This window comes from Prionailurus viverrinus, chromosome A1, assembly GCF_022837055.1.
Source record: "Prionailurus viverrinus isolate Anna chromosome A1, UM_Priviv_1.0, whole genome shotgun sequence".
NCBI lineage: Eukaryota > Metazoa > Chordata > Mammalia > Carnivora > Felidae > Prionailurus > Prionailurus viverrinus.
Window position 1 is genome coordinate 34,765,847 of NC_062561.1, and position 15,438 is coordinate 34,781,284.

Consider the following 15,438-nt stretch of genomic DNA (forward strand, 5'->3'; position numbering starts at 1 on the left):
TACCTACTTCCATCTCACTTTTCTTGGTGCGTTCACTTTAGAACACTTGTAAATTTTTTCTTTGCCCCTTGGAGATGTAAATTTTTAAAAAAGTCTCATGTCAACTTTACAACTCCGAATGTCTTTCTCAGAGACCTAGGAGCTATGTTTAAAGATGTAAACATCAACTAAGGTAGAACTCCTATCTCCATTTCTGTGGGACGGTAGGAGCCTTCCTTTGGAGGACATCTTGCTCCAAGTTGAAAAACCACCTCATGCTGTGAAGATATAAGAAAGTTTACTTTTCCTCTGGGTGAGGACAGTTAGCCAACACAGATGGCCAACATTGCACCCTCTCTCCACTGCTTGACAGCGCCTGTCTTTCATTTCAGAGGCTCTGACTTGAGCCTGAGCTCTGGCTTTTTCACTATAGCAATAGCATTGAACAAGTCTTTCTTGCCAGTTTAACGATGTTTAATGCAATTTTTGCTTTGACAAGTGTTAGTGCTAAAAACAAAAATAAAGCAACAGAAGGAGACAGAGAAAGTATGCACTATTTTTTATAGAGTATTCAAATAAGTCCTCTCTGATAAAAGAACATCTGAACAGAAACTTGAAGGAAAAAGGGATATGAATATATGGATTATAAAGTATTCCGAGGTATGAACATTTCAGACAAAAGAAATAGCAAGTGTGAAATTCCTGATGTGTCTAGCTACTTAGATAGTCTGAGGAACATCAAGGAGGTATTTGTTCCCTGTGGAAAATATCATTATGCATGAGGTCTTTTAAAAGCCAATTTCCTTCTTGCTTTGATGAGAAAACTGAAACCCAGAATAGTTTGATGACTTCTGTAAATAAACAAAGTAGAATTTTCTATTATGAAAGCAATTCAATAGTCAATCAATGTGATTTGTTTTGCTGAGTTGTGTTTTTCTTTAATGAAAGATGCTAAGGAATTATCAATTGGCAACACTCTGATCTGTTCACACCAGAAAATGTAATCATTTATAGGAAATGGCAAAATTTATGAAAATTCTTCAGTCGTGAACTATAATATAAAAAATATCTTTAGTAATGAAAAACTGAAAATAAGTAAACTTGAGTTGTGCATTCTATACATTTTGAAAATGAAGCCTCAATTATTGACCAAGGTATGTTAGCAGAAAATTGGTTCATAAAGTGTCTCCTTGAAAACATCCATTACTATTGATTATGAAGTAGAAGTAAAATAAAGGAGAAATCTAAACAGTAATAAAAGACCACATACTTTAAATATAGAATTGATAGAAAGTAGAATAGAACTCTGGCTCTTCCACTTGTCAGGTAAGGAACTCTGGGGAACTTATTTAAATTCCTTAAACTATAATTTCATCATTTGTAAAATGGGGATATTGCTATATACCTCACAGGGCTGTTTTAGGATTAAACAAAATGTATGCAAACTACTTAGTACAGCACATGTTAAAAAATGTCAGCAATTATGGATAAAATTGGAAGGGGGGGCTCATGAGCAAATGGCTAAGAAAGAATTCTTGAGATGTGTTTGGTGCAAAAAGGTGATTTCATTGAAGTACAGGGACCGGACTCGTGGGGAGAAAAGATCTGACCCGTGGTTGTGAGGAGCAGCTGATGATATACTTTTAAGTTTGAGGGGGGATAAGAGATAAAGTTAGTTTCCAAGGAATTTCTGGATACTGAAAGCAGGGTCTCATAGGACCCTAAAGGTTTAGCTATTGTCAAGATAAGGTTGCTTTTAGTTTTTTTAAGGGATTATAAACATGAAGGCTTGAAGGCAGCCATAAACGTGTTGGGGGGTGCTACATGCTGTGGGTCTCTGACATCCATCAGCGGGCCACAGGCTGTAAGGGAATTTAATTTAATTTTTTTTTTTCAACGTTTATTTATTTTTGGGACAGAGAGAGACAGAGCATGAACGGGGGAGGGGCAGAGAGAGAGGGAGACACAGAATTGGAAGCAGGCTCCAGGCTCTGAGCCATCAGCCCAGAGCCTGACGCGGGGCTCGAACTCACGGACCGCGAGATCGTGACCTGGCTGAAGTCGGACGCTTAACCGACTGCGCCACCCAGGCGCCCCAGGGAATTTAATTTAAACTACATTTTTCTTGGCTTTGTTCCCTTCATCAATTATCATCATTAGTATTTTTATATTGTTACTAAATGGACTGCAAAGCTACTGGATTTATGTTTTGGTAACTTTTTAATGTTGAAAGTTTAAAGAACCATTCAAAGATAGAGAGAATATTATAATAAACAACTTTGTGGTTTTATATATAACCCCCTAACTTTTCTCTCCCCAGGATTAGATTATTAGAAAATAAATTTCAGCCATCCTATCATTTAATCCACAAAAATATCAGAAATGTCTCTAAAATATGTCTTTAAAAATAACACATTCTAAATACCATCCTCACAGCTGAAACACTGTAATAATAATTCCTTAGTGTTGTCAAATGTGTAGTCAATGTTCAAATTTCTGATTGCCTCAAAATTTTTTTTCAATTTGTTCATTCTGTTTGAGAATCGGGTGTAAATAATATTCATACACTGAAACTGGCTAATAGATCTCTTAAAAGTGTTTTCATCTATATTCTCTTCCTTCCTGCCCTTCTCTTTCCTTCTCCCTCACCGTCTTAGTTTAAGAATTTAGGTCATTTTAAATGACTAAGCATCTGACTTCGGCCCAGGTCATGGTCTCAGGGCTTGTGGATTGGAGACCCATCTCAGGCTCTGTGCTGACAGCTCAGAGCCTGGAGCCTCCTTCTGATTTTCTGTGTCTCCCTCTTTCTGTCCCTCCCCTGCTCACTCTCTGTCTCTCTCTCTCAAATATAAATGAACATTAAAAAAAAATTAATGAGAAAAAAAAAAACCTGAGACTAAATAATGCTAACATTCTACCCATTGCAACTGCAGGCAGGATGTCTCCTGGTAAAGGAAGTGAGTAATTAATTGGTCAGTAGCCTTTTGATCGAGATGGGAGAGGAGGTGAATGACTTCTAGTTTAATAGATGAGAATCACTCAAGAGAGGGGGCGTGGTCCTGACAAGGCAGTTTGGAGCCAGTGGAATCAGTCAGTCAGACTTAGCAGTAAAATCAATAAAGGCAAATTGTTTGCAGCTGCTCACAGAGTTCTTCTTGATAAACAAGATTTTGCCATTAAAGATTACAGAATAAGAGAGTGCTACAAAATAGTCTACAGTTCTCACCAGATAATCCCAAATGAGGTAATCATTTCACTGGCACCCTTTGATCCTATCATGTTAAACCTTTAAAAAGAATTTCCTGGTATATAGCAGTGATTGAAGTCATTTTCCAAAACTTCTCACATATATTGCACAGTATTTTTCTCCCTCTCCCTCTCCCTCTCCCTCTCTCTCCCTCCCACCCTTTCTCTCCCTCTCCCTTTCTCGAATAGAGCAATAGAAATAAAATGAATATGGAAGGAACAATAATGTTCATGTACAGATGTTAACTGAAAGAACTGTAAAAAGTAAATATTCCAATCTGTGGGAAAGTAATTGTACAAACACATCCTTTCCAGAAAACCATACTGGGAGAATTCAGCCAATTAAAAAAGATGTGATTAAATTTAGCCAGAATACTAATAATTCCAGGAAGAAGGCAGAAGTGTGCAGACTCTGTAAATTGAATGGGAATTTCTAACAATTAATATGCACAGGTAAACCTGAGTTCCTGACACCTACGTGAACTAATGATCCTCAGGTATAAAGTTGTAAAGAAATTAAAAGCATTGCAAAATCTGAAGGTTCAGCATTATGAAGAGTAGTGACAAAAGCTAAAAAGACAAACACCCACGGAGGGCACAAGAGTGTGCCTTGGCTAAATATACCACAGAAAGATCAGAAAACATCTGGCTTTGACCAGGACTACTCTGTGTACTTGGAGAAATAATTGATTTCTCAGAACCTCCATTTCTTCTGTAGGGAAGTGGAAATTAAAAAATATCTACCTGGAAGGGGTGTTGCAAATAGTAAATGATAAAATGTATGCAACCGATCTATCATAATGCTCGTCACTTGGTGATATTTACAAAAGAATGACAAATATTCTTCACATACAGTGTTAGACTCTCCAGATTGTAGGACACTTAAAACTCAGCTGCTATAATCACAATGCTTGAAATTTGAAAATGGAAGCCATCATTAATATTATTATCATTATTATTTTTAAACCTCTCCAACTTCTCTGCCAAGGATTCATTCAGTTGATAATTATATGCTTCTAATGATGGAGAGTCCATTTCCTCTTGGGTTTCACAAAAGTACTTTCAAATACACATAGTCACTTCTTGCGAAATTAGAGTTTTGCTTCTGTTTTAGTCTGAGTTAGGAACTGCTCTTGCTTTCCAGCTAAGCATATTAAATTAGAATACAATTCACTGCTGTTTGCTAGATTAGACCATATTTTTTTTGTTGAAGAAAGTGAAAGAAGCACATTTTAAAACCACACCAGCACAGTGGCCAATGTCTTCCCTCAAAGTTTGCTATTGGTGATGGTGATGATAATGAATCTATTTCTGATCTTTGTGCTTACAGCAATCATTTTGAAGCTATTTCAAAGTTTTGTATTAAATTCTTCTCCTGTTGTGTCTTCAAAATATACAGCTGGCCTCCATTATCTCAGCCATGCCTCTGTGGCCTGTTTGTTTCGTATTATTGCTCATTTGTTTCTTTCTCTGCCTACTCATCTGTTTCCTGGCTGTGACTTTCAGCTTCCTCATTTGTCTAACTAAGTGTTGTCCTTGGCTGTTTCCTTTTTGTCATTCCTACTGTTTCTTGATTTCTGTTCACTTTGCTTGATGGCATCTATGCAACACTTTGCGCTCATTAATATCTTCCATGAGTTGCTTAATAATAGAAAAACCCTGTTGAGTCTCTGCACAGTTAAGAAAGAAACCTGTCCAGCTTTTGATAAAAGTCTATACATAGATTACTCTTAAATTGGGAAATTGTCAGAAGTTAATGACAGGGAAATAAAGGCAGATGCAACTACTCAAGAATTTCTTTGGGGTGTGTGTGTGTGTGTGTGTGTGTGTGTGTGTGAGAGAGAGAGAGAGAGAGAGAGAGAGAGAGAGAGAGAGATCTAACTTGTTTACTGGTTCAGTAAAGAAAAAGTATGTACATTGCCAAAATATAGTTATAAGAAATGAATCATCTGACTATAACTAAGGCTGAAAAGTATTCTGTTAAAATATGCCCATGATGATTACTATTAGAGATAACTTTTAAGTAAGTTTATTATGCAAAGCCTTGTATTAGTTTAATACAACAGTAAAAGTTAATTAGTTTAAATAAGTTTATTATGCAAAGCCTTGTATATAAAATATACAAAAATTATCGTATATTTTATGTGTGCATAATGCATTTCAGATCAAATATCTCATATTATTTTACAAGACATGTAAATACTTCTACCACCTCAGTGATAAGAATGTCCTAAAATAGACATTTATATTTTTCCAATGTTTAATTCTCAGGAAAAATGTTAAAAATTATAATTCAATGTGACATTGTTCAAGATGACCAACTTGGACTTCAAAGTCCATTTTAGCCTCTGACCTGCAGACAACATATTCCCTCTTTGTGTGCCTAAAGCTGCTGTTGGCTTTTTTATTTCTAGAGTTTTCTGTGAGAGAGGCTATTGAAAATTAAGTGCTCACATACTATGGAGTTTCTGCATTACTTATAACTTGTGGAGTAAAAAGCTATAAAGATCATTTACAGTTCAGTCAAGGTTTCTGTTAATGCACTAGCTGTTAGGTGCATGAAGAACATGTCAGCTAATATTAAGAATGACATAAAGAGCGTGTTCTCCCAAAACTTGAAGTCAGAGCACAAAGAATTCTTTCATATGGAAATTAAACTGCACAATGGGAATCCTGGTAGGAGGCCAGGGATTTTACTTCGCCCACCACTTCCCTGGGGTGAACTAAAGTTTGAAAGGAGTTCTAGGTTCACTCTGGTTTTCTTCCTCCTAAAATGGTAGCTATTCTTTAAGTCTTGAAATGTTTTTCTTGTTCAGACTCTGTTTCTTACAATTCCTATCTTGAAAGTATGCCTGGTTACTTTGAAAATCCAAATTAGTTCTTTCTATTTCTCTTTCTCCTTTTATTTTTTAACTTTTTACTTTTATATTTCACTTTGTTTTCCCCACTGTTTTAGGTAACAGTAAAACACAGACTGTTTACGCAACTCAAATGATAAGAATATTTACAAGCTGTTTTGTTGTTACAAAAGTGAAAGTGGCTTCAACAGATCTTCCTTATTCTGAAATGCACAAACACACACAGATATACACCACAGACTTCATGGGCCCTGGTATCTGGACAAGTGAACTTCATCCTAAGATACTGCCTACATTACAACTGGGACTGGTTGCTTAGGAACCACCTCTGTATCCTAGACCCTAGGAGTGTTTGTCCTACTAACAGTGATTGAGGCTTATTAGCTCCATTAATTCTAATCTCTAGAGTTTATACCGGGACAGTGGGGGAAACTTTCTAAACCTTGGTCTGTCATCAGCAAAGATCACATAGAGTATGTACTGGATGCTGATTTTATAGAATTTGCTACAAATCGGCTAAGCAGTTCAGTACAATGTTTACAGAGAGGTCTTTTTGTCTTAATTGGGCATAGATTGTTTTTTGTTGTTATTATCATCCCAACTGAGTGTGGAGGAAAAGAGACACCATTAAAAACAAATCCCATTTATATGCCTTCCAAGGGTAATCAAATTAGGTAGGCAAGTTTCATACATTAGATGGGGAAAGACAATGGACTGTACAGAATGCCTGGCCTGTTGGTATCTCCTCCTCTCTCTTTCACATCTCTGTGTTATACCATTTCACCTAAAAGAAGCCAAGTCTGGGAAACTGGCTTTTGCCTAGGGAGAGGTCCTGTTCAGGTTTACCTCATGCCAAGGTCTACATATAGACAATATCCTTCATTGAGAAACTAATGGACTCCCAGTTTCATAGACAAAAACATCAATATAGCCTTACTGGAGACTCTCAGCAGCCCAGCATCTGTGAAGCCATATAAATTATAGTGTTCTTCCAAGTTTTCAAAACTCTCTGGGAGCCGCTATGGAGGCAGTCTTCTCCAGCTTCAATCTGTTGAGTGTCATAGACAAATTTCCAAAGCTTCATGGACTTAACACAGGTTTGAGGACATTGGTCATCAGAAAACAGAGGTTTGAGGACATCTGTGCTGCTTATGGCAGTCTCAGAAGGAGAAAAGGAACTGTCCACGAGTACACCTGTATCAGGGTTCTTCAACTGGGGCCAATGGATTAGATTCAAGAATCCATGGGCTTATACCTCCCAAACTATTTGCAGAATTATATGATAGTGTGCATTTCTCTCCCAAAGAATATTTTTACAAGTATGTATTTGCTATTCCCCAAAATAAATATTATTTTCAAATTCCACAAACCAATATCCGCACCGTCACATATGGAAAATAATGTATGAAAGCTATATGTGCACTTAGGAACATGGAATCATACAGAAGTTATTTCAGATAAATATTACATATTGTGTAAGATAGGTGTGTATGTTTTCATCTTATTTTCATATGGTGAATTTAGTAGATTGTAAATGAGTTTATAATGGTTAAAATCTATTTGGGATTCACATATAATCAACCATAATAATCTTATCTTAATTATTTCTAAAATATCATTTCTATAGACATAAAGAAATATGTAAAGAAATACCTATTTCTAAAGCAGACATAAGATATGTCTACGGGGAGGTTTAGTAATATAGACAAAAAGGATTCTCAATATCTCACAAAATGTGAATTTAATAATGTAGTATAGTTACTCTACTCTTTTCATCAGAAATAAAAATTTAAATATTACTGTGGACATTAATTTCTAGAGTGTGGGCTGTTCACTGAACTCTCCTCTAGCTAATGAGTATGAATCACCTACATGCATTGTTTCAGACTTTCTGTTGTAGTCTTGAAATAAAATGCAAGAGAAATAGCCTGAGTCATAATGAGCATTGGCATCCACTCATGAGGCAGGATTTTCATCTCTCCCATAAAATATTGAGGCCACAGAACATGCATTAATCATAAAACAATTTTATATGCCTTTATTGGGTGTTTGTTCTAAAAGGTTATGGAAACAAAAATATTTACAGAAGTAATGTCTTCTCAATAAGCCACCTGAGAAAACTATGTTTAGAAAGTGAAATGATGAACAATATTAGATTTAAAAAGAAACCTAGGTTTAGAACTGCAGAGTAAAGACGTTGTGTCAGTTCATAGAGGCCAAGATATATATAAAGAGGTGCAAATATTTAGAATAAATCTAGAAACAGATGAGGCAACCAATTCCAGATAATAGTTAGTTAAACCACTTGTGAGTCAATGCCAGATAAATACAAGGTGATAGGTATTCATTTGGATATATTTAGAAGAGAAATAATTTTATGTTTTGATAACTCTTAAAATAACTTTGCTATTAAATATGTATTGACCAAAGGAACCAAGAGTACGTGGAGAAATGGCTGATTCTAGGGCTGGGATTGGAGACAATAAAATGATTCTGGAGCAACTATCACATTGAAATGTAAAGAAATGTTCAGAAAAAAAAAAGAATCAGGACATATCAAAGGGACAGAGGAGCCAATAAGAGGGAATTTTAGTGGCCAAAGCTGAGACAATTTGATCAACAAAATCAATAATATAGTATTCATTTATAAACCAAGGTATAAAATAAATGTCTTCAAATTCATTGATATAAATAAATAATAAATAAACAAATACATAAATAACTAAGGAACAACAGACAAGTTTTTCTAACAGAACAATTCCAAATAATATATGTGGACATTCTTTCCTCAAGGAAATGTAGCTTAGACATCCCCCCATCCCCCTGCTTAAGTATTGGTAAGACTTAGTCACTCCCAAAGGGGAGGGGGAGGGGAAGGGGAAAATAGTGCCTTTGCCATGAAGAAATCTGACAGACACTACCTTAGCCAAGTGATCAAAGTTATATCATCAGTGATGTCATGTGGATGCCATGATATGGTGTGATGAGATGAAAAAGGCACTTCATCTCTGATGTATGATTTCTAAACTCTGAAAACCCCAGTTGAATCACAAAACAAACATCAGACAAACCAAATGTGAGGAATATTCTACAAAATACTTGTCGTGTATTGTTCAAAAGTGTCAAGGTTATTAAAAAGAAAAAGAAAGGCTGAAAGCCACAGATCAGGGGAGCTAAAGAGTCATGATGGCAATATGGTGTCCTGTGTTGGATCATGGAAGTGAAAGAGGACATTAATGGGAAAACTGGTAAAATTTGAATAAATTTTGGAGGTTAGCTAACAGTAATATACCAATATTGGTTTCTTAGTTTTGACAAATGAAACTCGGTAATGGAAGATGATAATGTTAGAGAAAATTGAATCTGGGTGAATAGTGTACAGAAAATCTCTCTAAAGTCTTTGCAACTTTTCTGTAAATCTAATAGTTTTCCAAAATGAGGGCTTCTTTAAAATAAATACTTGTGGCCCCTCTGTTGAAATGAACACCAATTACAAATGCTGACTAATGAAATTTTTCTTTCTATTTACTATTTATACTGATGAGAAATCTATTTATATTTACTTGTTTTCCTCCAGAGTTTCTCTCTGCTCCACCCTTAGTTTTCTTATAGTTAGATGTTACCCCAATATTATAGTCTAGGACATAGAGTTACTATATATCTTTAACCTACCTTTATTTATTCAATGCTTAAATCATTGTGCTTAACGTTTAAAATGTGTGATGGTGAATATAGCATATGCTGTCCACAGCTTTATTAGTTTTATTTACTTAATCAGATATCAAGATGTTATGAATGATTTAGCATAGAATTTAGATGTATATTATAATGTTATTAATTGGTAATGTGAACAAAATCAACATATGACTAAAGAAATATTAACCATCAGCTAGCTGCAGCTTAAATTAATATATAAGATGGGAAGAGAAGGCTAGGGAGTAACAAACAAATAAAAAAAATCAGTTCCTAAGCTTGTTCCCCATGCACACAGTGCTATATATAGTTTTCCCTTAGGTACTGAGGAAGCTATGCTGTGTATTTGGATCAGCAACACAAGGTGTGTGGTATAGCAAATGACCTTTTTTTCCAGTTTCTCTATGTATGAAAATTACTCTAAAGAAATGCTTGAAATGATGGGATTCTGAGCTTGTTTTGAGCCAAACCCTTTTGGTCTAGTTTCATTATATTCCAGGATTCATGGCATTGTTGTGAACATACAATTACAACTCCACATAAATAGATGCTGTAGACACACGAACTGCAGAATTGAATTCAATACCCAATTGCTAGACTCTCGCTCTGAAAAAAGAAGGACCTAAGAATGGGCACCAAGTTTCTATGTAAAGGAAGAATTTCGTGTTTCTTTTCCCCAAATCATAGTCAAAATTCTTTTCCTATACTTCCACTGATTTCTCTTTAGAGGAAAACAAAAACCAAAGATCAGCATATATATTTTCTTTGTTGTCATATGCGTTCAAGCTTTTCTCATTTGCCAGATGAGTTCCTGACTAAAGGTTAGGAAACCAAGGAAGAACAGAGTACAAACCATTTCTTTTTTGAACCTATCCATACTCAGGGTATCATTAAAGCTTCCCATGTATATGAATAAAAATATTTTTATTATATATTATAGGGAATATTATATATATTTTATACATACCAACATATACACATGTATAATCAAAGAGGGACTAGAAGATACTTGAAAAAAATTACAATAAATTCTGCTTGTTATCTATCCAAAATATTTTCTAGTCAGCGCTCTCTACAGTCCTCTGTGGATTGCAATGAAATAAAATTCTGTTAAACTGCTATGACATTATTCCCCCTCCCCACCCCGTTCCTTCTGTTCTGATCATTTCATCTACCTACTTGCCTCATCTGAAGGGAATAAAAAGGATACCAAAGAAATCTGAAAGAGTCCTGAAGTAGAACTCCTCCACATGAGTTGTCATCTGTGCCACCTCCCCTTGCCAGAATAATCCTTCTCATCTCTCCACCTTTCATGCATGCTATTATGCTTCAAGGCAGAACTATCATTTCCGTCTGAAGTTCATACTTGTCAAAAACAATTACATACTTCTGTCTGTTCTCATTGTGTATCTACACAGCTCTATTTTAGTGCATACTATATACTTGTAAACACATGCCTACGTGCTTCTCTCTCCCACTGGAAAGTGAGTAGATTGACTTCATGACTCCATGTTATTAACCTCATTTTCCCACTGGAGCTTATAAAGTGCTCTATGTGATTATTAAGGGCTTTTGAGTAAATGACACTTACAATAGAAAATGCATGCGTTCTTTCTTACTGGTCTCCACATGTAGAGAAAAATTGGTCATATATGGCAATTATGGATGGCAGGTATTTTTGCTACTTTCTATCTGAAGTACTCGGAAAGGATGTTTGCCTTCCAGAAAGTTTTCAATTCAAGTGCCAATATCCTGCCATTTGGCTGAATATGGCATCTATACAAAGAAAATATTTACCTGTTGTGGAGTGAAAGTATGAAATAGTAAATGTATTTTTACTTGCATCATTTTCCCCCCAGCAACAACATATAAATGCACTTTTGTCATTTCCAAATATAGACATTTAGTACATAGTTTTTATTCAGGGTAACCCCACCTCTCCACTCCACAGCATTTAGAATTTAAATTGGGTACCTCGCAATTGAAAACTGTAGCTGCTTAAGACAGGTGAAAAAAGAATAGTCACATTCATGCCTCTGAGTGCACCAGAAGGTGAAAAGTTTATTGTTCCACCACATGCGGCAGACTTTATTATTTCTAGAGTGAAATCTACAAACATAATGAAAGTGAATTGAATATCTAAAGGCGGATATGTACCTTGAGGGCACTTCACAAATTCACACACGGAGAGAACAAAGAGAAAGCATGTAGAGAAAAGGCAGAAAAATATATATAACCTAAATTGGAAACTACTGAGAAGAATAAGAAATAATAAGATCAAGAATTGATAGAATAATGAACTGGGAATTCCTTCTCTACTCTGTACCCAGAGTAAAGGATTTGTTATGCATATTTCCCGGCTGAACAAAGTGGCTTGAGTTTTCTTATACCACCAGAAGCATTATACAGTTATCACTTTTATAAGTAATACACATGTAGAAAATATATCTCAATCAATGTTGAAATAATCAGTATCAATTGTAGAAGTGCAATTTGACACTGAGCTTCATTTTCTTAACCATTTCATATTTTTACCTGAAAGAAGCAGATAGTTTTGAATCTTCTACTTTTATTTTCTATGTTGAAATTACTTTAATCCATGTAGAAATCCTCTACTCTCTTTAAATACAGGAGAACTTTTTGATGAAGTAGAAAATAAGTAACACAGTTAAAATCTATGTTTGTGCAGCGAGTGTGATCAACCCATTTTAGAAGAGCATACATAGGTGCAAAAGAAAAGATGTTTGACTAGCTACTAACAAATGGTCAGTTAGCTCAATTTTGAACACACGTTATTAGTTAATACTTGTGCGAAGGTTTATCTACCAGGTCAGCTTATAAATCAATTTGAGTCTAGATATTTTCTAGGGATTTCTATATTATTTTTAATTTCCAAACTCATTTATCACCTATAAAATTTTTGAATCTCTTATGGTTCCCACTTACTTTATATTAAGATCCAACAGATGGAAGCACAGCAGTGGCGTGTATAATGAGACAATAGGACAATGTCATGATCGAGTTCTATTTTCAGAGAGAAAATGGTCTATTGATGTGATGTTCTCAAAAGCCTGAAGAAAATGTGTCATGATTCTTCTACTGACATTTGAAATATTGGTATTATATTAACTAGGATACATTTTGCAAGAAAGTCCATCATATTACCTATTATTGTTCACATGAGATCTTTAAAGAGAGTATTCCCAAAATATCAATGAATTGTCATTCACTACACTGCAATTTCTATGCACATGCCGGTGGCCAAAAACTAATTCAGAAAGGCAGAGTTGGTGAATAACCAAAGATAAATATCTTTTAACTTGGTGGGAGAATTATGCATGAAGATGATTATGTGCAAAATATAAGAAGAAATGGGCAATTAAGATTATAATAGGAAAAGAGATAGTGTAAATTTCCAATGGTGGGGAAGTGAACAATAGTGATATAATAGAATTATGGTGCCAACCATTAAAAACATTCCATCTTCTTTCCAGAAAGTTGAAAGTCAATAGTGACAGATTTAACTAAATATCATCAGAAAACAGTGGGAAAATTATGTAAAATGTCTTCTTAATTAAACCCAAGTGCATAAAGTTGGCTTTATGCAAATTTGTAAACTAGAGTCCTTTTTACAACTTTCTGCAATTCTACACTTATTCCAATATTTTTATCATCATATAGTACCTATAGTAAATACTAAAATCTCTGAAAAGCCAGTCCCATTATATGATTAGTCAAAAATAGGTTACCACATTACTTAGGTTGTATTTTATCAAAAGAATCTATCTGAAGAGGGTAGCATCAATTCCAAAGTAAAAACTCTCTAATGATAGACTGGCAGGTATTATGGCAAATGAATAAGAAAGCTATTTTAAGAAATTACTTTTTTGAGAAATTTCAAGCTTTAAAATTTTATTTCACTTAAACATTCTTTGAATTCTCAGATAGTCTGTTAGGTAGCAAGCACAGAGACAAAAACGAGAAAGAGTCTTTTCCACTGATTTGAAACACAAACACACACACAGACACACACACACACACACAATTCATGAATAGATCAACAAATAATCCTCACCTCAAGATCTATGGTTTAATCATGAATGACTATGAGAATTACCTGTAATGCATAACCTTACAAAAACACTGCATATGTGTAATTCAAGATTTTGATTGGTAGCCTGATTTTCTATATAATCATTTCATTCTTTTTACCTTTTCTGTTAGATTTTTACTATTTCATGATTAATATATGGTCTCTAATTTCATGCCAAGATTCCACTTTGTATGAGACTTGATTTAAGATCTTGTTTTCTTGTACACTGATGGAACAAGAGGATTTGGTAGTTCAGTTATATTCAGAATACAAGCTATAAAACAACCAACATTGATTTAGGCTTTCCTTTTTGGAATCATGCAATCTTAACTATCTCATTGAGTTTTTATTGAGCTTTCTTGAGCAGCTTATTAACTACTTAAGAAAAGTGATTTTTTAAAGTCACTGTTCTCTTTAAAGGTAAAGCTTTAGGGTAAGGATAGGTTTGTCTATTTTAATAGTCAACTAAAGAAATGGATTTTATTTAAGAAAACTATTATTACACACATATCTCATTCTTTTTTTAAAAATGTGTGTGTGCATGGATAGAAGAAAATATGTGTACATTTTAGCACATTGGAGAACTGAAGTGTGTGTATACATACACCTATATTACATGTTACATATTATATGTATATATATACGTATGTATATACACTCATATAATTTTCCAAGCTAAAGACAACCACTAATAACATGTTGATGAATGACTATAATTACAGACAAACATACATGCACACATATTCATTCAACACACATAATATCGACAGATAGATAACGGCATATATATTTTGGTCACAAAAATACTATGATTCATTATGGTCTATGTACTGAGTTCTATACAGAAATAAAAACACACTTAAAACATTATTAAAATAGTTGATGTTTTCCTTCTGGATGATTTTCAGTTGTACATGTTTCATTGACTTGAATTCTTATTTTGAAAAGTCCAGTCACCAGGGAGGGACTGAGTCCCTATTTCCTAAGAGGAAATTGCTATCATTATTGACCTGTTCATGGAGAAAGAGCAGCCAGAGAAAAAGAAACACAATGTGCTACATGGCAAGCTTTTACTTTGCCTTTAAGAACTTTTTTCTAGAGATCAATGTTTATACCTTGTAGAATTATGACTTGCATGTTGCCTTTTCAATATGGGTCAGACAATCAATGTAACCCTGCTATTCCTTCCATCACCCTTCAGTTGTCTAGTGTTGCCATGACCATGCACTCTTTAATTTTCAAATTGAATTTGGATTTGTTCCAGAGACTCCTTAAAGAAATTGATTTTCGACTGTAAGTGGCTTACATTGGCATGATGTTTGGAACTAATGCTGTGGCAACCACAGATAGTTGGAGTAAAAACCTCATGTCATCTTTGCCAGATGATAACTTTCAAGGTAGAAATGTCTTTATTTACCCTACAATGAGTAAAAGATAATCTTTCTATCTTTATCTTAATTTTCAGCTAACTGATTTTAACAAATTAAGAATTATTGATCATGAACTTTGGTTATGAAGGCAATCTTTAATTTTCTCCCAATTTCATAATTGATATTCTTATATATTACT